The 23,331-nt window shown below is 42.3% G+C and overlaps 1 protein-coding gene across 1 annotated transcript in view; it reads left to right on the top strand.

Moving 5' to 3' along the window:
* The window catches only part of USP13 (ubiquitin specific peptidase 13), a 204,795-nt gene that overhangs the window by 56,525 nt on the left and 124,939 nt on the right, over window positions 1-23,331 (top strand). The window lies entirely within an intron of this gene.

A 23,331-nucleotide genomic window follows, 5' to 3' on the forward strand; every position in this document is an offset into this window, starting at 1 on the left:
ACAGGTATGAAGCATAATTTGAACATTCGCAGGAAAGTGCCAGCTTGTGCCTGTGTTTTTACTTGTGATGACAAGTCTTTCACCCTGAAGAAGTACAACTAATGAAATCTCCTGGGCCATCATGCACCCAGCAAAAAGGTATAGAATTTGTAGGGAAATCAGTGTGCCATAATAAAATTTCTTTAGTTTATATTCTAGCCCAGCAAGAAGGATATTTTTTTATTGCCAATATACTTCCCAATGCATTAATATGAACACTTGTGAAATCCAAAAGCACCTTGAAAAAGTTCAAAACAGGCATCTAGGCTTTAACAAATATCCACAGAAGCACCTGGGAATAAATGATTGATTCACCATATTATTCTCCTGGCTCCACTAGGGCATTACCTTTGTTTTCTGGACTACTTAAATGAGGAATGTCCATTTTACTGATCTGATTTGTGATTTATGCCACAATGAAATGGACTTCAAACTGCTTCAATAAAACAGTTGCAAAAGGAGCTCAAGTTGTGGTGTTATAGCTTAGAGTCCATGATGATCCCCAAACCTATGTTGTTTTAGCACCCACACAGGTTCACTCAATTGCACACAGTTTCAGGCTAGGAGGGGTCCCAGTGCCTTACAGCCCAGATCTTTGAACTGGCTTTCCTAAGTGTCTCAACTGAGAATTCGCAGGAAACTGCCCACCTGCTAATTGTCACAAGTCTTACCAGCGAGAATAGGCGTGAGGTCTTCCCAGTAAGTGTTCCCCCTGCCTTCCTTGTTTGGGGGACACTGGTCACAGGTCCCAGTGCACCACTTGCTTACTACAAGTAGTGACTTTTCCCAGGCCTTCTGCCTGTGCCGATTGGCTTTGCAATGAAGGGCGATCTCTTCGGGTTCGGTTACCCTTCTGCCTTGAACTTCTGCCTTGAAAATACAACCTGTGACAGAAAAATCAAGGCCCAGCCCTCTCAGTGAACACATCCTGGAAGAAAAGTAGCCCTGGGAAAATAGCGATGCTAGGAACAAGAGTGCCTGCACAGGGAACCACCAGGTCTCCTGAGGGAGACAAGGTTTGGGGGGCACTTGGAGCAGAGCCTCAACCTGGAAATCCACTAGGCGCTCCTTCCCCAAGGGCTGGTGAGAAACCCAGCTCCCTGTAGGGCTAAGAGAGTGCAGGTGCCAGAACTTGGCCACGTATCAGCTGCCCAGATGCCCAGCTCTATTTCCTAGCTGTTTTGCTACTGTGATTAAAAAGAGTCAACCAGCACAATTATAGAGGAGGAAGAGTTTATTTAAGGCCCCGCAGTTTCAGAGGTCTTGGTCCATGGAAGGCCGGCCTCATTCCTCTGGGCTTTGAGTGAGGCAGAACTTCGCAGTGGCACAAGGAAGCAGCTCATGTTGTAGTGTGGTGGTGGTGGTGGGGACTCCACCTGCCAGGTAGGGATATATAACCCCTATCCAGGCCCCAAGGGAATGGCTTCCTCAGGCCACATCCCACTGGCCTCCAGGTACCACCCAGTCAATCCCTTCAGGGATCCATTCACCCATTAAATCCAGGCTAATTAAGCTCAATTCTTTCTCCTCCAAACCTTGCATTGTCTCACACCTGAGCTTTTGGGGCACACCACACATAAACCTTAATACCACCTCCTGGAGGAACAAGTCTGGAGGCAGAAGGCCCCGGGGCCACACTGAGGGAATCCCTAGGAAAAGCATAACATTTACGTAAGTGCAAACAATAAAATTATTAAAAGCCAATACGAAGACACAACAAAATGCACAGCAAAATTTACCAAAAGAAAAATTTCTTCAAAATGAACAAAACAGAAAGAGCCCTACAAGGAAACTGCAAACCATGTTTTGTTGCAGTGCGATCTTGGACTGTGATATCCCCGTGTGATGTAATTGAGACCTTTTCTGCCTAAACCTATATTTCCTAAGATTAAAAGGACACCAGTATTGGTGACACCTACAAGTCCCAATAGCTGGTGTTCCCTGAGTTCTATGTGAGTAAAAAAATCACAGGCGGCTGCATGCATAGTCAAAGCGGAACTTTTCATTGCAAAACCAAACTGGTTAGGAAAAAGAAACTGCGGATAGTGGTAAAGTGGCAATTGTTGAAGTGGCCTTTCAGAAAAATGGCATTCGCCTGTACTCACGCTTGTGCCCAACTTAACCATCACCCACAAAGCTGAAATGGAGTTTGCTCTCAGGAATTCGGAACTTTCTTCCACTTAAATTGCAGGCGCTGCTGCTAAACCCTGGTTCTTAGGACTAAACACCAGAAGCTGGAATAAACGCTTAAGAAATGGCCAATCCCGGGCTTGCTTGGACGAAGAGCTCACCCTCTAGTATTACATCCTAACTGGCCATGGACAAACGGGGACTCCCAAGACCAGGAAACCCAGGGCGGTACCCCAGGACGCGATTAGGCTTCTAGCTTCGCCTCCAATCAGGACACTTTAAGGAGTGGAAATCACAGGCGCCTCTAAATTGATGCTTGCTAAGCCAATAGAAGCCTGGCACAGGGAGGCCAGGGGTCCTGAGACAGAGGGGCAGCTGCCACCAAAACAAAACTCAGTTCTTTGGCAGCGAAGGAGAGGAGGACCCTTGGAACATAGCTGAAGGGCTCAGTGGCAGAGGCGCCTTGGCCCTGCCAGCCTGGCTGCCACTAAGGAACTCTGTTCCAGGCAACAGCAGAAACTGCACGTTAGAACCCATTAGCACTGTGTAGTAGGGGGTGCCAGTGGAAAAACGCACCCACAGCACAACTAGCTGAGCCCAGACCACGAGAAAGTGGGCAGGAGAGAATGGTGCTCTGGGATTCCGAAAAGGGCCTCAACTAGCCTTGTTGCCAGTGACAAACTTCCACTTTGGCGCTAACCACGGTGCTGTTACCTAGAATCTGGCAATGCAAAGAAAGGAGCCTTACTGCCACCCAGGCTTGGTACAAATCTGTGCTGTGACTGGAAAACTATCGGGTCCCCCTGCTGGTCAGAGAGCGAATGGGAACTCCAGGAAAGGCGACTGGGAAAGGCTGCACTAACTCACCTAGGATCCACTGAGAAAGGGACCGCCCAGGGTGCAGAGAAACATTCTCTCCTAACCATGGCACAACTAATGGCAGTGCTAAGGGGAAAAGCAGGCTCCTTTCCTTTTGGGTGCACCACTAGTGAACCAAGATTCCAGTTGCTGGCGTCACTGGACCCTGCAAAAGCCAAACCCAGCTTATGGCTTTGCCGAGGTCAAAGGCATTGCATCTGGCTCCATAAGTGGTGCAGCAGGTAAATCTATGCCAGCTCTGAGAAGGCAGCAGCGATGTCGGTGAGTCAATGAAGCTAGTGAGATTTCCACTCCCATTGGCTGTCCCCAAACTCCGATTACCAAAGCCTCCAGCAACTGACCCAGAGGGCTGCACGTGGTGAGAGCAGGCTGAGTAGCACCCAAGGCGGGCACCAATCAGGCTGGTCTAAGGGAAAAATAAGGCCTCCGGAACACTAACAGCTCTGCTAGCAAAAAGCAGTGATAGGCCCTCCTTGCATGCCACCCCTCTGTCTTGGTCTGGGACCCCTCTCCTTTTATAGATACCTCAGTGCTTTTAAGGCAAGTCAGAGAAACACATTCTTTTCCAATAGGAAACTCTGCCCCCAAACCTTCAAACGAGGCCTCCCTAATTGCTTAGCTGGGGTTCTTCTGTCAAATTAACTTTTTAAATGAGTCATTGAAGGCTTCTCTGTCTTGAGATGTTGCAATGGTGGCAAAGTTTCAAGCACTTGAATCCTCCCTTTCCACTCACTTTTCAAGTAAGACTGTGTTATGCCCCCAAAGACCACCAGAGACCCAAGATCGATGTAAGCAGCAAAGAGGTGTTTATTGCGAGCTAGCTCGGTCCTCCGCACACACACACAGCAACTGGTGACGCTGAGAGGCCCCGAGCCCAGGGTTTGCAGCAGTTTTATACATTTTCTGGAGAGGGCAGGGACTTCACATACATCATAGCCTCTTTTAGCAAATCATCACACACCACGGGAAAATCAAATAACAACTCTAAAACATGATTAGCACATTTACTGGCGGGAACTAGTTGAGTAGGGGTGATTTGTCAGTACAAAGGGGGTATTCGTTTGAACTGATTGGTTTGAGCCAAGAGGGGTGTATGTGCTGAACTTTTCCCAACTTGTTATCAACCACCATAAACCTCTGGGAGGGTTATCTGGCATCCCAGGTATTTCCCTGTCTCATGCTGATTGGTGGCTGCTAGGGGGCTGCTATGGATCCCCACTGAGCCTGACTGAGTCAGGGACACCTGGCAAAGCAGATCTCTCCTGTTATTTGTAGATAAACAACTTCGCAGGGTGGGAATGTGCTTAGGAGTGCTCTGTGGGTTTTTCCAAGGACTAAGGTCATGTCCCTTCCTTGGACAGGCTTTGCTCTGAGGTAGAGGCTGGTTTTTCAACTGAAGCCTCTGAATTACTTTATTTCTACAAAATATTTCCACAAATTTTTGTATTTTCTACAAATTTTCCACTGCACAGGTGGAAATTGCTCTGTCCCATGACTTTTTATGCTTCCCCCAAAGATCTGCACTACTGGAAGGGATGCCCCACAGAGACTGCAGACTCTACCATGTGCATCTCCAGCAGCCCTTAAGATCACCCACACTCCTCTGGCTCTCATCAAATCAATTCTATCCTTTCCCCAGATGAACCTCGGTTGTTTGGAGCAGGGGACAGGTGCCCCAGAGAGATAAGTGGACTCCATTTGGACCCTTATCTCACCTACTCTCAAGCTGACTACTACAGTCTTCCCCCACTATCTTACCATTTCCCCCTCTAGCCAAAACCCTATCTAGTACCTGAAGCATCTCCAATTGCCTCCTTTGCTGTGGATCTGCAGAATGAAGGAAGAAGTGCTTTGTCCCCATAGGAAAAGTTACAGCCACCTTATCAGGATCAAGAGGCCAGGGAAGAGAACTGTTTAAAGAAAAACTGGGGGCCCATCAGTCCTATCTCCCACTCATCCACTCCTTCCTTCCTTCCTTCCTTCCTTCCTTCCTTCCTTTCTTCCTTCCTTCTTTCATACTTTGAAGTACTGCAGATTGAACCCAGGTACTTGAGGCATGCTGGGCAAGTGCTATATCACTGAGCTAAACCCCCAACTCTTTCCCCCCACTCTATCCTTGCATCTTAGCAGAAATGTTAGAATTAGCACCCCTAGTGGTAAGGGTGACCAACTCCAGTTTAGGAATCTAAAGAGGAGTTTGGTAGGAGTGTGCATCAGAGCTACTTCAGGCCTTCAAATTCAGTCTAATTCCAGTGTGGTGTGCACCTGTGAGAATGGCCAGACACTGGTCATGGGAAGGGCATATTCCCCATGAGGAGACGCTAAGTGTTTTGCAGTCTGAAACTGGCTACATTCTGGGCAGGCTGGCAATGTCAGGTATATCAGTGCCAGGCCATAGTTTCAACACCCCAAGGCCAATTGTGGGGCACAGAAAAACATGTGATTTGGAGCCTTTTGCTGCAGTCTTGGCTGGGCACAGAATCACGAGCCACCACACAGCTTTGTAGATTCAAACAGCAATTCTTTAATCCCGAACTCACACCGGCCTCTACACACGTTCTCGGGCAATCCCAGTTCTGCTGCCACCCAATTCACCTACTCCACGAGGCTTTTTTCCCAAAAATGCTCTCTGAATCTCACGAGAACTCAACGGGAGCTCAGGCAGGAGGAACGCCCTAATTCCAGCAGCAATAATCCTCAACATCGAACTTCCCTAAAATCCAAGGTCTTAAACTGGGAACGCCCTTAACCCAAGGAGCGGGATACTTCCTCAAACTGCAGGACACACCCTAATCCTGGATCCTCCCTGGTCGTTGAGCAGGGTCACCTTTCTCAAACACACATGCAAGGTCAACAGCGAAATTAACATGGGGTACGCTGGCAAGGAAATTTCGATGCGTCATTCCTACTTGGTAATGGCCCTCAGCATCTCCCCCCTTCTGATTAATTAAACAACAAGCAATGTGGCTTAAGGACTGTGCCTGGTAGGTTGTCCAATTCAACATATGGTTCTTACCCGTCATGGGAAAACTGACCTTTAGGCGTCAGCCTCCTGTCTTAGGTTGAATCCACTGCAATCAGATCAACCCGTCACTGACTACCGGTCCAGCATTTAGCCATGCTTGTGGATAGGCCTATGCACCAGTGGGGGGGTGAGGTTCTTGCCTCACCTCTGTTGGCCCCCAAATTTAGCCTTGGTGCCAGTGGGGGGGTGAGGTTCTTTGCCTCACCTCTGTTGGCCCCCAAATTTTAGACCATCACTAGTAGAAGGGAGGAGGATACAGAAATGCCAGGACACCAAGCCAATTGATGGCTCCTTTGGAAAAATTGCATCACTGGTGACACCATCAGCAAAGATATGCCAGCATTACCACAATTAACATGGGGTGCGTTGGCAAGGAAATTGCATCACTGGTGACACCATCAGCAAAGATATGCCAGCAGTACCATAATTCGCTGCATCAGATGATATTTCACAATGCATGCAACTGATATATAGTCCAGGCAAGTTCTGCAGGCAGTTCAAATCGGAGGAGTCTATCAATATGTCCCTTTCCTCCCAAAGTAAATCGAGTCCTTGATTGAGCATTACTTGTTGAGTTATATTCATTGATGCATCAGTTTATACAGTTTACTGTGATGGCTATCATAGAAGCTGTAGTTTGGTTTTATCTTAGTCTTCACCGGCACTGGGATGGAGATGGAAATTCTGGCAATGATGCTAAAGAGACATTATCCTGAACAGAATTATTAAATATAATGAAAAGGAAAGGTGAAAGTAAACAAACAGATCTGTTAGCCTCCTTAAAAAAAACAATCCTTAACAGTTGTTTACCTAATTTAAATTAGTAAGCAAACAGATCTGTTAACCACCTTTAAAAACAATCATTAACAGCTGTTTACCTAATTTAAATTAAACCATTTAAATCACGTGAATAAAAAAAAATTCGGATCCATTTTTTCATGAGCGCTCCTCATAAATGAAATATGGACATACACACATACAGACATACAACACAAAACAGAAATGTGCACACAACATACAACACATAAGACAATAGTAAATAAAGGCCTTGTAGCTATACCTAGGTGAAATCTCCATTGCAATGTTTAAGAACTCCACAGTCAAAAAATAAAACACAGTCAAAAAATAAAACTGATCAGAAAAACATTAACCTAGGTTTGTATGAGCTCAAAAAATAAAATAGAACTTTACGATGTGGGAAAAATGCAATAATAAATAGATATTGAAAAAAGCACCGTGGTTAATCACTGTCGCAGATGTAAGAATAGCCAAGCTGGAGCTCTGGATATCAGCTGTTATGGATTTGAGTCAAATCATCTTCTTTTTCTGTAGGAATTGCTTTAGTTAATCTCTCTGGAATCCAAATCGGCTGCTGTTCTCACTGTGGAAACACACAAAGGGAACCCCGATTCCAGACAATAACTGGATCAGGGCCTTTCCATTGTCCTGTTAGAATATCTTTCCAAAGTACCTTAGGCTTATGTACATTTTTCGGGTACATATGTCTTTCCGCAGCACTAAGTCCTGATGAATCCAAATTTAAAAAGTTTAGAGTAAAAAGGCTTATTTTAAGTTTATCTTTGGGGGATATATACCCCTTACCAATTCCCTCTTTTTGCTTTAATAGGTACGTTTTAATAGTTTGATGAGCTCTTTCAACTATGCCTTGTCCCTGTGGATTGTATGGGATTCCTGTTATATGAGTAATAAGAAATGATGAGCAAAATTGTTTAAAAGAGGCAGATGTATAACCAGGACCGTTATCAGTTTTTAACTGTTTAGGAACACCCACAGTGGCAAAATTTTGTAAGCAATGAGCTATAACATCTTTAGTTTTTTCTCCGGCATGAAGGGAGCCCATCAAAAATCCAGAAGAAGTATCAACTGTAACATGTAAATATTTTAATTTTCCAAATTCTGGCAAGTGTGTGACGTCCATCTGCCAAATATGGTTAGGTATCAGTCCTCTAGGATTGACTCCAAGATTAACTTGTGGTAAAAAGGTCACACAATTTTGGCATTGTTTTATTATATGCCTGGCTTGTTCCTTAGTTATTTTAAAACGCTTTTGTAAAGTATTAGCATTAACATGAAACCTTTTATGAAAATTTGTAGCTTCTTCTAATGTAGAGAAAATATGTACGTCATGTGTAGTTTTATCTGCTAAATCATTGCCCAAACTAAGGGCTCCAGGCAATCCTGTATGTGCCCTAATATGTCCTATAAAGAATGGATCTTTTCTGTCCCATATTAGACTTTGTATAGTGGAAAACAAAGAAAAAACAGTAGAGGAAGGGGAAATCCTACCAGCATCTTCAAGGGACATAATAGCATTAACTATATATTGACTATCAGAAAATAAATTAAATACAGAATCTTTGAACATCACAAAAGCTTGTAAAACTGCATTAAGCTCTACCTTTTGAGCTGATTGTTTGGGTACTAAAAATGTAAAAGTTTGACCAGGGGTAACTACAGCTGCTGTACCATTATTAGACCCATCAGTGAATATATTTGGAGCATTCATGATAGGTGTTTTCCTTGTCATTTTAGGAAAAACTACAGGATGCTTAGACCAAAAAGACAACAAAGGATTCGATGGCAAATGATTATCAAATGAAACATTAGATTTACACATGATTATTGCCCAAGTATTTATCTCATTAGCTAACTCATCAATTTGATCCATAGTATATGGAGTAATAATTTTATTGGGAGAAATTCCAAACACTCCCTTTGCTGCTCTTATTCCTTTGAGTATTAATTGTCCTACAGCCTCAGGATACCTAGTAAGAATAGTGTTAGGAGAATAAGATAAATGTATCCACAATAATGGACCTTCTTGCCAAAATACTCCTGTAGGAATATTTTTTGTTGGTAGTACAATAAATAATAAAGGCAAACTTATATCAATTCTATCTAGATGCATATTTTCCATATATGTTTCAATAATTTTTAATGCCTTTCTAGCTTTAGGAGTTAACATTCGGGGTGAATTTGGATCTGATGGACCCTTTAGAATATCAAATAAAGGTCCCAACTCTCCTGTTGGTATGCCTAGATAAGGCCTTATCCAATTTATGTCTCCCAATAACTTTTGAAAATCGTTGAGTGATTTGAGTTGATCTACTCGTATTTGAATTTTCGGCGGACGGACCATGGTTGAGGATAATAGAACCCCTAAATAATTAATTGGAAAATTTAATTGTACTTTATCTATTCCTATTTCTAGATTATAATTTTTTAATAAGTTCGTAAGTGTGGCATAACATTCCAGCAATATGTTTTTATCTTTATGTGCTAATAATACATCATCCATATAGTGAAATATTTTTAGTTCAGGATTTTGATTTCTAAGTGGCTGGATTGCTTTATTTACATAGATTTGACACATAGTTGGACTGTTAGCCATACCTTGAGGGAGTACTTTCCACTCATATCTCTCATCAGGACCTTCATGATTTAATGCAGGGATAGTAAATGCAAAACGTGGACTATCCTCGGGATGAATTGGAATCGAAAAAAAAAATCTTTAATATCTATAGATAAAACATGCCACGTTTTTGGTAAAGCAGACAATTGAGGAATCCCTGATTGAGCAGGTCCCATAATAACCATCTCATTATTAATGGCTCTTAAATCTTGCAATAATATCCACTTACCCGATTTCTTTTTGATGACAAAAATGGGAGTATTATGGGTAGATACAGAAGGTTGTAAATGTCCTTCTGCTAATTGTTGTTTGACCAGATCATGGGCTACTTGTATCTTTTCTTTAGTCAAGGGCCACTGAGGAACCCACACTGGTCTTTCTGATTTCCAAGTAATTTTGATTGTCTCAGTGGCCCTTTCTGAAAATCCGACCCATGTCTGTCTGTTCCTTGATCTAATTGAATTGGTGCTGCTAAACCTTGTTCTTGTTTTCCTAATCTTTTTTCTTTCTTAACACCTTGTCTAGCCCTAGTAGTGGGCGCATTAGAATTGATGTTATTTGTTAACATCAAACCTAGTTGATCCAGGACATCTCGTCCCCATAAATTAATAGGAAGGTGATCCAAAACATATGGCTGTATAGTTCCTTCAGATCCTTCAGGATCCTTCCAATCTAATACCATAGAACTTCTATGGGGATTAGTCGCCACTCCTAGGCCTCAAAGCATTTGAGTGGCTTGTTGTAATGGCCAATGTTTTCGCCATTCTCGACGAGATATGATGCTAAGGTCAGCACCTGTGTCCAGTAGCCCATTAAACTCGTGACCTTGAATATTTAGTTTTAGCATCGGGCGAGAATCTAAATTTAAAGACAACGTAGCCCAATCTACACCTGTGGAGCCTAATCCCTTAGAACCTCTTTCTACATTATGACTAGAGAACTTATTATGTAGGCTGGGTATTATTAACAACTGTGCTATTCTATCTCCAGGTGAAATTACTGATATACCTCCTGGAGAACTAGCTATAATTTTTATTTCACCTACATAATCGGGATCAATTACCCCAGGACTTATCATAAGTCCTTTTAATGTAGATGAACTACGTCCCAATAATAAGCCTACTGTTCCTTGGGGAAGAGGTCCTTTTACTCCTGTAGGAATGATTTGAACTCCCATCTCTGGAGTTAATACTGCTCTGGCAGAGGTGTAGATGTCCAACCCTGCGCTCCCTCGGGTTTGTCTGATGAGGGATTTAATGGACAATGTGTCCTGGGCACCACCCTGATGGTGTTGCTGGGTTCTTCCACTGCTCCATATATTTGTGGTTGTGGGCCCCGGAGCATTGGGCCCCTCAGTCCGTTTTTTGGCAATGAAGCCTGATGCCTTTCTCCACGATATCGTGGGTAAATACCTGATCCTTGTCAGTTTTTTGATAATGGAGTACCTTCTATGGTGGTTTGAGAACGGCATTCATTAGCCCAATGTCTCCCTCTATGGCATCGTGGGCAAATACCCGGTATTCTATTCCTTTAATTTCTAGTTTTGTTAAAACCTCCTCTTATAGGGCAACTCCTTTTAAAATGTCCTGTTTGTTCGCAATTATAGCATGTTTCTGGCCTGGCATCTAAAGCCTGTTGTACTGCAGCTGCCAAGACTTGCCCTTGTTCATTAATATCTCTACATAATTTAATATATGTATTTAAGTCTTCATGTCTCCATAGTCTAATAACCTCTCTGCAGCAACGATTCGCTTGGTCATAAGCAAGTTGTTTTATTAATGGCATTGCTTGATCTGTATCCCCAAGAATTTTGGCGGCTGTTTGAATAAGCCTATCTACAAAGTCAGCGTAAGGTTCATTAGGTCTCTGTATTACCTTAGATAGCTGAGCTTGTGAATCTCCATGTCCTTGTAAAGTCTTCCATGCCCTAACTGCGTCTGCAGCAATTTGTGCATATATAGCAGGATCATATTCAATTTGTTGCCATTGACCCTCATAAGGTCCTTTTCCTAAAAGCATATCTAGATTTCTTTGAGGGTAACCGGCTGCTGCATTTCGCCTAGCTGTCTCCGTGCAAAATTCCTCATTGGCAACTTTCCATAACAAATATTGTCCTCTATTTAGCACAGATTTACACATGCTAGCCCAATCTGTTGGCGTCATGTCCAAGTTAGTAATGGATTCGACCATGCTTACCGTGAAGGTAGCTTGGGGACCGTAGGTTGTTACAGCCTCCTTTAACTGCTTCACTGTTTTAAAATCTAAAGCACGATGAATTCGCTGCCCTGCTACCTGTTCAAGTACAGGGCATGCTAATCTTTGAGGTCCTGTCTTAGGATCCCACTTATCAACTACGGGGTTTGAGGGCCACTCAGCTGTTTCCATCGGTGGGGCTGTTGGTTGAATTACGCCTCTGGTAATAAAACGGAGTTAGTAACAGCCTCTTGTTGTGGCCTTTTTCCTAATAACCCCTTTTCCTTTAAATTTTCTTCCTCTGTCTGACTAGCTCGGGAGACCTTCTCTTTTGCTTGATCTAAAATGTCTTTCTCCATGGTCAGAATCTCTAACACTTTGCTTAACACCTTTTTGGTTTCTTTTTTACTAATTTCTAATCTTCTATAAAAATAACACAACCCAATAAGATAACACAAAACAAAACCGCAACTGAATGAAACAAAAACGGAATAAAAATTCGCTGTATCAATTTTCTCTTTCTCTGGGCTGACAAACTTCAAACCTTGAGCCATCCATTTTTCCAAGTTTGCCTGAGAAATTTCTAGGGACAGGCAGCTTGAAACAAAAACAAAATAAATCACAACAAGAACACATTGCTTTTTGAAATGGTCATCCATTATCTCGCCTTCCCTCAGGGGCGAGCAATTTCACTTACCTCCAAGTTTCAGACGTTCCCCTTACGGGCCACCAAATGCCGCAGTCTTGGCTGGGCACAGAATCACGAGCCACCACACAGCTTTGTAGATTCAAACAGCAATTCTTTAATCCCGAACTCACACCGGCCTCTACACACGTTCTTGGGCAATCCCAGTTCTGCTGCCACCCAATTCACCTACTCCACGAGGCTTTTTTCCCAAAAATGCTCTCTGAATCTCACGAGAACTCAACGGGAGCTCAGGCAGGAGGAACGCCCTAATTCCAGCAGCAATAATCCTCAACATCGAACTTCCCTAAAATCCAAGGTCTTAAACTGGGAACGCCCTTAACCCAAGGAGCGGGATACTTCCTCAAACTGCAGGACACACCCTAATCCTGGATCCTCCCTGGTCGTTGAGCAGGGTCACCTTTCTCAAACACACATGCAAGGTCAACAGCGAAATTAACATGGGGTACGCTGGCAAGGAAATTTCGATACGTCATTCCTACTTCGTAATGGCCCTCAGCAGCCTTTCACAGTGTCTGTCCTTGTTTGTCATTTGGAAAGAGGGAACAAAGTGTAAATAGAGAAAGATATGTCTGTAAAATGTCATTAAGGAAAGCTTTATGAAACCAAGAAATGCAGCACAATAACAAGACTTGTTAGGATACTATTGACTGAAAGAAGGTGACACACAACAGACATTCTCTAACATTTGAAGCAAAAATGCAGAAAGGAAGTTTGGAACCATAGCAGTGTGCACAGGTGAGCCTTGTGGGAAGTGTGGACATGGCTCAGAATCTATGTCTATGTCTTAGAGAAATAGTAATAATACATGTTTATGATTTCTAGGAAAACAAAGAAAAGATTTTCCTCTGCCTTGATAGATTCAATGGCCTTGTTTGGGACTGAAATAATTTGGAAACAGCTGAACAGGACCAAAGGCATAACCGATTTATGAATTTTAAGTTTTGTGTGTATGGATGCAACACAGAAAGAACTAATTCCTCCAAAGGAGTGGTAAAATTGGAGAATTTGCAATCCAATTAATAGGGAATTAAGATAGTTTGTAGAGAATGTCTGTTTGAGTGTGGTGACAAATTCTCTCATCAGAGGGAGATGTAATTGTTCCTGGGGTGAGTACTAATGATGATCAAGTTATTTGGGATAGCCCTACTTTTAGGTATAAAAAGAGATTTCAGAAACACAAATGCCTTTAGTTCAAAATAATCCTTAGGCCAAAGTGGCATATATTGAGGGTGGCATATCCTGACCTTCTTTCATAATCCCCTTCATTAGGAAAACTCCTAATTATAACAATTGTATTAATTTGGTCCCTGTCACTATAACAGAATCTCAGGAACCAGGCAATTTATTATGAAAATAAACACATTTTCTATGGGTTCTGGAGGTAGTGAGGTCAAAAACATGGTGCAGGCAACTGCCAAGGGCCTTTGTGCTACCTTGTCCTATAATGGAAAGGCACAGGAACATGTGTGCAAGGGCCCACTACTGAAAGCCCTTTTGTAAAGGGCATGGAAGCCATTCATGGAGGAAGAACCCTGCTGGCCTAATCACATTTTTCAGGCCCCATCTTCTGATACTGTTGCATGGGGGGATTCAGATTCCTGTGAATAAGCTTTCAGGGATACATTCAAACCATAGCAAGCATCTCCATCTCCTTCTTTCAAATGTGAATTTGAGGCTCAATACTGAGGTAACAGTGATCACCCCTGGGCCTGGTATTTCAGGTGAAGAAAAAGACCATGGCAACCAATGAGCAGCTAGTAAAAGAGAACATTCCCCAGGGTCAGTAACATTGAGATAGAAAGTTCACAATCCTTTTTGCCTCTTGTCTCAACAGAGAATTCCAATGTGCACCTTATTCACCAGCCAAAAAGAGAGCATTTTCCATAGGTCTCCTGGATTGAAAATTCACCCTTCCCTCTGGCCATTTAGTGTCAGTTTTTCATCCTTATTGCAGCTCAAAGGACTTTGCTTCAAGATGCTCTCTAGAAGACATGGATGGATTTCAAGTACCCTATTCTCTAGTTCCTGCAGGGTGAAGAGGACCTTCCTCAGTAGCACTCAATACATTTATAAAGATTTTTTCCTAATCCTTCCACATAGTGTCCCATTCCTGGTGCTACTTTTATTTTGGGTACAGTTGTTTCTAATAATCTAGGACTGTATTCAGTACTGAATCCAGGAGCACACCCAGCTCTGGGATAACACTTTGTGTCTTTCCTGTGAAAGGAAAGCAGCAGTGCATGGGGACAGCATGAACCTGGGCCTAGTTGAGTTCAGATTACACAAGGCATCCTGAGTCCATGAATGTTAGGCATTAATGTGAACCACTAAGAACCTAGAGAGAATTTCTTCTTTCACCAACCTGTGGAGTGAGTCTTAGTGAACTTGCCAGAGAAACATGTACTGAGGACAGTGAATGCAGACATCATTCCCCCTAGAAAGGGGAATGCAACATAGAAGGTGATATTAAACAAAACCCCTTTAAACTGAGGGTTCTCTGAAATCACTGTCCACATTGGGCCATGCTGGTTGCTAGCCAGAAAAGGGGCAGGTCCCAAGACAAGTTCCACAACTATCAGTAGCAAGGCTGGAGTGTGGCTGGAAGTATGTATACCAGGCCTAAGAGCCAAAAGTATTCTTATCATGAAAATGTGAGGAAGGAAAGTATAAATCATTTTACATTTAGCTTACATTGGCTATAGATAAGAGAGGCATTACAATGCAGAATGGAAGAATTTGTGGACTAGTGGGACAGTTCACTTGTAGTTTCTGGATTGGACAATGTTCATAGTCCAGAAAATTCACACATAAGCTAGATGTAGTGGCTCTGGTTGGCTGCCAGATGGGGTTACAAGTGAAAATTTCAGCATATATTCCAGAATGTGGGACATATCTGTTAGTCTGACCCTAAAAAGTAAACTCATTGAATATCTTTTCTCTCTCTCTCTCTCTCTCTCTCTCTCTCTCTCTCTCTTTCTCTCCATGCCCTAGCCCTCATCTTGAAATTTAGAATATCTCAGTTTTTTTTTAAAACCAGTGATAACTAATATGGCATGAAGGGTTCAGTCTCTGGATAGAATCAGAGTTAGTATTATGGTGAAGGAGGTAGGGAAGTTCGAAAGGAGAATAGGAAAAAGGATGCCAATAAAAAAGAATGAGAGAGGGAGGGAGGGAATATTCATCCTAGATTTCTGAGTTACTGTTAACATTTCTGGGTATCATTATTCAAGACAGGGAATCCACAAGGAGGGTAGACTTAGTGTTGAGTTGTCTGAGTAAATCCAGTTAAGGTGTTCAGTACAAAACAAGGAATCCAGTTTTGGAGTATCAGACCTTGAGTTGGGGAAATATATTCATGTGGGAAATAGATTTACTCTCCTGCTTGGTATTTCAGGACAAAGGACGGGACAGGCCATTCAGAAGTGAGTGTATGGCATGAGAAGGATGCAGACACAGGTCCCCAGTGAACTCAAATTGTTAAAAGCTGAATCTATTACTGGATCCAAGTCCATGTACTCACCCCTGGTAAGTAAGTACTTGGGAAACAAGAGTTCAAAAACAATCAGGTTTACTCAAGGGTTGGCACTCTGAGAAGCTGGGGTGCAGACATCATTCCCAAAAAGGCCACCCCAGGGAACTCAGGTCCATGAATGTGATTGTAAAGTGAGGAAAATGATGTGTAGAAAGCAATGAACAGGAAGAAGGTGTGATGGGGATGATCTTCTAAGAGCATCTGTCTGCTTTATAGTTTTCCCTCCTCAGAACACTCCAACCAACCTGAACTTCCTAGGAATAGTTTCTACATTTCTTTAGCCAGACTGACTACTTTTCTGCAAGTTAAATTTCACAGAAATTTACATGATTTGTGTTAACTGATGCACAGAAGTGAAGACTTAGGAGGTGCATTCCACATTCTGATGTAATCTGAAGGTCACCAAATGATCTAAGTACTGTCAATCTAAAGAAAGTCTACTTAGCAGTGAACACAGTGGTCAATTAGGTGCAACATTTCTTTAGAATTTAGAATGCTTGGCAAAGGGAAGAAAATAAATCTTACCAAGGAAAAACTCACATGATGGAGAATATATTTATAAATATTGAGGAAAAACTGTACATAATTTACTCTCTCTATAACTAAATAGATCTTTCCTTGTACAGAATTTTACAGTTTGAAAGAGACAGAATGGTATGCATGAAATATATTTAAAAATATAAAAAAAGGGTTGGATATGTGGCTCAAGCAGTACTGCACATATATAGCCAGTGTGGGGCTTTGGGTTTGATCCTCAGCGCCATATTAAAAAAAAAAAGAAGTTTAAAAAATGTTTTAAAAAAAGAAAATGGGATGTTTAAAAAATATTAAACAAGAAAAGATTAAGAATATATTCTCATTTGTTTTAAAGTTTTATACTCATTTAGTAGGGAACTCTACATATTGTCATCATAAAAAAGATAGAGTGGGATTAGTATTGTTACTGGGGTTTACTTCTATTTCCAGCCTCAACTTGTGTTTGCTTCCTGATTTAATGGCAATCAAGTTGTCGATTTGTTCAGGTGTTCTTGTTGATTCAGTGTTGGTAGCCCTCTTTTCTGTGAGCATTCCTCCACCTTGACCGGATTTGGACATGCCAGTGATTCACAGAGCCTTCTGGGTGTGTCTAGTAATCATTGGCATGTGGGATAGCAACTGAAGTGCAGACCCTCCCTAAAGTTGGGCAGCATCATCCAATAGGATGGTGGCTTGCTTGGAATAAACGTGCAAAGAACAAGGAAGCAGCAGCAGATGCCAGTGCTTCTCTTCTTGATGGCTGCTGCCATCACTTGAGGATATCTGACTCTTGCTTCTTCACTCCTGCAAAGTGGACTGTGCCAGGGATTGCCCAGGGAGTTTCCAGCAGCCTGGGATAGTAATTAATTCATGACCTTATTTATTTATTTATTTATTTATTTATTTATTTATTTATGTTTTATGAATTGATCCACTCTCCCAGGGTGTAATGGTCCTTTCCAAGGGCCAACTTGATGAGATTAAGAGATGCAGAGGATCAAGAGGCTCATGGGTGTGTCAGTGAGGGTGTGTCTGGACATGATTGGCATGTGGCATAGCCAATGGAAACAAAGGCCCTCCCTAAGCATGGGCAGCAGCATCCAATAAGAGGATGGCTTGGAAGAACCAGCCAAGCAGCAGCAGATGCAAGCGGATTCCTGTTGAATAGTTCCCGATTGCTGCTGTGATTGAATGTCCGACTCTTGCTTCTTCTCTCTTCCAAAGCAGGCTGTGCCAGCGATTCTCCAGAAGCCTTTGGCCTACTGCTGGGGGAGCACCCTGATCTCTCTTGTTCTGGGGATTTATCTGCTTGTTCTTCCATCTCTCCAGCCCTCAGACTGCCATTTTGGACTATCCAGCTTCTGGTGCGTAAGCCAACCCAGTGAGTCTCCTTTTCCTAACCAAACTCCCTGTTGATTCTGTTCCTCTTGAGAACCCTAATGCAGAGGCATTGAGCCCAAACTGCTTAACCACTGAGCCACATCCTCAGCATATTTTTCTTCTTCTTTTTTTTCCGGCAACGTCTCCTAAAATGCTCGGGTCCAGTTCAATTGCTGAGGCTGGCTTTGAACTTGCAATCCTCCAGCCTCAGCCTCCTCCAAGGCGAACTCATAGTCTCTCTCCATCTCTCCCTCTCTATTTCTCTCTCTTGTCTCACTTTCCCTCCTTGGAGACCAGGGTAGTCAGGTGTGGGTCATGGCCACCAGTGATGGGGATCCCGGGAATTTAGAAAGTGGTTTGAAACCTATCTATCAACAACATGGATTCAATCCAACACGGACAGGACATCCAAGATGATTGAATTTGCCCTTCAGCAGAAATGTACCCATGAGATCCTGTCTCCATAAGTTCCACACCCTGTGTTCCAGGTCAAGAGGAGCCCAGGAGCGTAGAAACTATCTTGCAAGCGGTCTCTGAAGACTTTTCCCCCTCTGAGAGTCTGCAGCTGTGGAGAAGCATTCTCCCTGCTGTGTGAGGGAGGCCTGGGATTGTGGAGAGTATGCTCCAGGGCCCCAGGCACTGCCAGCCATTGAGGAAGCAGATGCTGGGCCCTGGCCTCTGCCTTTGTATCCCCGGCTGGGCTTCCTTTCTGGGGATCACCAGGACTTCAACCGCGAAACACTTTTACCACCCTGTGGGTTTCTCAGCTCTGACTGCCCCATCCACGGACCCGGATTGCACAGCACTTTGAGAAGAGGCCCAGAGCTGCCTGCCTGCCTGCCCTGGCCCAAGGCCTCAGACCCAGCAGGAGCCACCGGCCCCACAATGAGAGTTGGGCGCCTCTAGGAAACCAGGAAGACCGGTGCCCAGGCTGCCCCATTGGACCAAGGGATCCCGAGATTGCCCATACTCTTTCCAGCATCTTGCTGTGCTGGTGCCAGGAGCCTCTGCCTGAGCTTTCCACTCCCACGCAGAGGCTTTACATTGGAAGGCTCTGGACTCCTGGCTGCCTGCCTTTGGCTTGAGAGCACTGGCGTCTCCATGAACATGCTGCAATGGATGATCCTCTGAGAAGAAACCAGGTTCAAATAGACAATTCTCAGATTAGCAGTCGAGGGAGAAGTCTATGGCTTCTTGGATTTTTATGAAATTTTCTGTCCCTTGTATAATAAAATCATAGAAACAATCGTTTTCCACTAGTGTGCTTGATTTGGAGATTGGGAAATGAAAGGTGGGTTGGCTGGATGCCAGCATGGGCCCTGTGCGGGTGTCTTTTCTTGGCAGGAAAAGGGATGGATGCTGGGGTCCCCTTTGCACAGGTCCACACAGGGATCTCCCTTGCCTGTTAATCCTGCCCAGTATTAATGTATGGGAAATGTTCATTCCAAGAATTCTTCAGATCATCTCACTTCTGTCATTGTTCTGGGGGCCAAACATTCACAGGACTTCATCCCAGAGTTTTCTGAACCTTGGGACCCCTTCCCTCCATTTCCTAGAATGAACTGCAAAAGTCGCACTTTTACACCTTTGACTCACCACAGGCAGATGTTTTACTTTCTCAGATTCAAAAGGAATATTTTCAGGAAAGGCAAAACATGCTACACCAAGTATGCTCCCAGAGAAACTGATGACCCAGATCAGTTGTAGACATGCACATAGGCCTCAAAGGAAGTCCTTCAATTTTCAGCTTTGGCCTTTCAAAAAAAATTTTATTCATTTTTTTTTTTTTAAGAGTTGAGCACTAGAAACACAACCGGGAAGAACCAGAAGTGAAGGACACTCCCAAATTTAATACTTTGTTTCATGTGCAACTTTAAAGGCATCAATTGCAAAGTACATTATTGAAATTTTGGTGAAATATGAAATTTTGGTGCAATTGAAACCTCCCTTGAATTCACCTACGGGCAGTTCTCTATAATCCAACTTGCAAACTGTCAGGAATAGAATTAGGAGTAGAGGTCTGCAGTTTTTTCCCATTCCTCTTCAACATTTTGAAAGACGATTGAGAGTAGACAGCCATCAATAGATGAATGGATAAAAAAATGTGGCATCTATACACAATGGAGTACTATGCAGCAATAAAATTGACAAAATCATAGAATTTGCAGGGAAATGGATGGCACTAGAGCAGATTATGCTTAGTGAAGCTAGCCAATCCCTAAAAAACAAATACCAAATGTCTTCTTTTATATAATGAGGCAACTATGAACAGAGCAGGGAGGAAGAGCAGGAAGAAAAGATTAACATTAAACAGAGACATGAGATGGGAGGGAAAGGGAGAGAAAAGGGAAATTGCATGGAAATGAAGGGAGACCCTCATTGCTATACAAAATTACATATAAGAGGTTGTGATGGGAATGGGAAAATAAACAAGGAGAGAAATGAATTAGAGTGGATGGGGTAGAGAGAGAAGATGGGAGGGGAGCGGAGGGGGGATAGTAGGGGATAGGAAAGGTAGCAGAATACAACAATTACTAATAGGGCATTATGTAAAATTGTGGATGTGTAACCAAGGTGATTCTGCAATCTGCATTTGGGGTAAAATTGGGAGTTCATAACCCACTTCAATCTAATGTATGAAATATGATATGTCAAGAGCTTTGTAATGTTGTGAACAACCAATTAAAAAAAGATAAGATTAAAAAAAAGAAAGAAATGACCTTGAGATTTCAGTTTATGAGAATTATAAAGCCTGTGTATTGAACAAGTTAAAAGCCAAGGGACACATTGGAAAAAGTATTTACAAGATATATAATGAGGGATCACATCATGAAAAAAATGTCAAATGAATAAGGAAATGTCTAATAGATGTAACAATAGAAAAGAATGGTTAAAGGATGTAAATTGACAGCAAACAGAAAATCAGTGAACAGGTTTCTGCTTAGTCATGTAAAGAAAATCTTTATTGGACATACTTTTCATTTTCCATATGGGCCTCTACCTCATAGGTTTAGGGGGTTTGAGCGTGGGGTGGGGAAGAGGGCCACTCTAACATCCCACACAAGTGAATCCCAAGCAGTCTGGGTTATAATTCTCTTTCAGATAACATGGCAGCTTGTAGGAAATGCTCCCTGTGTGTGGATGCCCTCCTCCCCTGCTCCTCCTCAAGATGGTGGCTGGGTACATGGTGGATAGAGGCTTTCCTCACCTGAGTATCATTCTCCTTGTCTTTACCAGATTCTTAAACAGGAAGTAAGGCCAAAACACCTCTCTCTCTCTCTCTCTCTCTCTCTCTCTCTCTCTCTCTCTCTCTCTTTGGCCTTCTTCTCAAATAATATGAAGGATTTTGAATTACAGAAGCTAGAAGTTATGTTGTCTGGGAGTGATGAATGCTTTTTATTTTGTCTGCCTTTTCTTTTCCACATTCTACTTTTTTTGGAAAGACTAGTCTTTTTCTCTTTTAATTCTTACCCAGTTAGATGTTGGTTCTCTTTGCACTGTTTTCTATTAAAACTCTACGTTCAGTCCTCCAAACTTCGCTTTTACTATTTAAAATTTGTTTAATAAATTAAGATGTCAATTTTTTGCCTGGGGAAAATTTTGATTCTCATGATAATTGCCTAATAATGGACTAAAAAGGAGCCAGCTGAAAAGTAAGTGCTTTAATCCAGGTTGTACCTGTCCTTCCCACTGAACTTGTGGTAAATTGAAACAGTAAGATTTACAATGTATTAAAGTGCATCGGATTATTTTAAAAGTGATCCCCTTGTATACATTAAAAAATTGCATTATGTTACCAGTAATTATGAAAGTACAAAATTTAAAACTGAGATACCATTGGAAAACAATTTAAAGTGATATAGTCTGATGAGAGACTTCTGGAGCTGTTCAAATGTTGTAATCACTCTATAGAACAATTTGGTAAACTCTACTGAAATTACAACCCATTAATATAACCAGGTGTATTTCCTAGAGACACTCTTCCTAGGCACACAGGATGACAAGTTCAAGTTCATTTGTAATAGTAAAAACCGCCATCACTATGAATCTAATGAATAGATAAAATATGGCATCCCAGTGGCTCAGGAGGCTGAGACAGGAGGATCTCGAGTTCAAAGCTAGCTAGCCTCAATAACGGCGAGGTGCTAAGTAACTCAGTGTAACCTTGTCTCTAATAAAATACAAAATTGGGCTGGGGATGTGGCTCAGTGGTTTAGTGCTCCTGAGTTCAATCCCTGATACCCTACACCCCCCGCCCAAAAGAATGGCATATTCATATGATGGAAACTCAAATCTTTAGGAAACATCAACTATATTTGTAAGTCATGATTTAAAAAACAGAGTGAGGGAAGAAAACAAATCAAAGAATATGAAGCCAGGTATGAAAATCTAATCACTTACAAAACAACATAAACTTTGCTTACTTATATCTATACTTATGTATAATGTATATGTAGCATTTGTATTTTGATTGGAATAATACCAACTTCATGTTATGATAGGAATGTTCTGGGAATAGGAGTGAGGAATGCGGTAAAAGGATATACATCATTTAAACTAATTTCTTTGGGCTGGGGATGTGGCTCAAGCGGTATCGGCTGCTCGCCTGGCATGCATGCGGCCAGGTTGGATCCTCAGCACCACATACAAACAAAGATGTTGTGTCCGCCGAAAACTAAAAACTAAATATTAAAAAATTTTCTCTCTCTCTCTCTCTCTCTCTCTCTCTCTCTCTCTCTCTCAGAAAAAAATAATAATTTCTTTGAAGTAAAAAAGACACTGAGGAAATAGTACTAAGAATAACTCCAATTCTGGGTGGTGGGCTCATAGGCATTGGGAATGAAAAAATTCTCAAAAATAAATTAGACCTAATGTCTGTGCTTGAAACCAAGGCTGTGGTAGTGAGCAGTTGTATTTTTTACCACCCTCAGGTTTTAGAAACATTTCCAAAAGGTCCAGTGCATTACATTTGTGTTTTTTTTTTCATTTATTTATCTAATATATATTTATCTTGGTTGACCAGATCCAAGAAAAGAAATTAAGGAAAGCAAGAAGAAACAGGAAAAAAAATCATTAATCAGAAGCACCTCATAATATATTGGAGCAATCCTACATGCAAATTTATAATTACATAAAGAAGGAAAGACAACAACCTTGATCTTAGAGAATGGAGAGATACATATGGAAGTGGTGAAAAATCGGGTAAAATTGAAAAAAAAAAAAAGTAGAGATGAGTTTTAAGCAAGAGTTAGGATGAAACAGGGAGACAGGAGTTGGCAGAGGTGGAAGAAATAGCTCAGCGGCAGAGGCCAGGGAACTGAAAGTCCATGGTGGGTTCTCTGAGGTTACTTATTCACAAAAGTGCCAGCCTTCTCTTCTTTTTTGGTGTCTTCACCTGCTACTGATTAAGAAATTCCGCTAAACAAAACAAAACGAAGGAGAGAACAATCTCAAACCAAACCAAAAAGGAAATATGTAGCTGTCCACGGTCCTCG

This window comes from Spermophilus citellus, assembly GCF_964194105.1.
Source record: "Spermophilus citellus genome assembly, chromosome: 7".
NCBI lineage: Eukaryota > Metazoa > Chordata > Mammalia > Rodentia > Sciuridae > Spermophilus > Spermophilus citellus.